Genomic DNA, 216 nt, shown 5'->3' with positions numbered 1-216 from the left:
GAGAATCATACAGGAATGTTGGAGAGTTGTGGAAAGAGGTCTTGGACACTGCATGTACCTGCATAGGCAAGGAGGCAGAGACAGGCAAGGTTCCTCATCTAGGAGGACACTGACAATGTAATGTCCTTAGTCATGCTCTGAGCCCATGTTCCTTCTGTTGCATGCTGCAAATAAACTATAGTGTTGTTTTATGAGATGGTCTTTTTTCTTTTACTA

The sequence above is a fragment of the Pseudophryne corroboree genome, chromosome 10, assembly GCF_028390025.1.
Source record: "Pseudophryne corroboree isolate aPseCor3 chromosome 10, aPseCor3.hap2, whole genome shotgun sequence".
NCBI lineage: Eukaryota > Metazoa > Chordata > Amphibia > Anura > Myobatrachidae > Pseudophryne > Pseudophryne corroboree.
The sequence above is the reverse complement of the archived record's forward strand: the minus strand, read 5'-3'. Positions refer to the sequence as shown.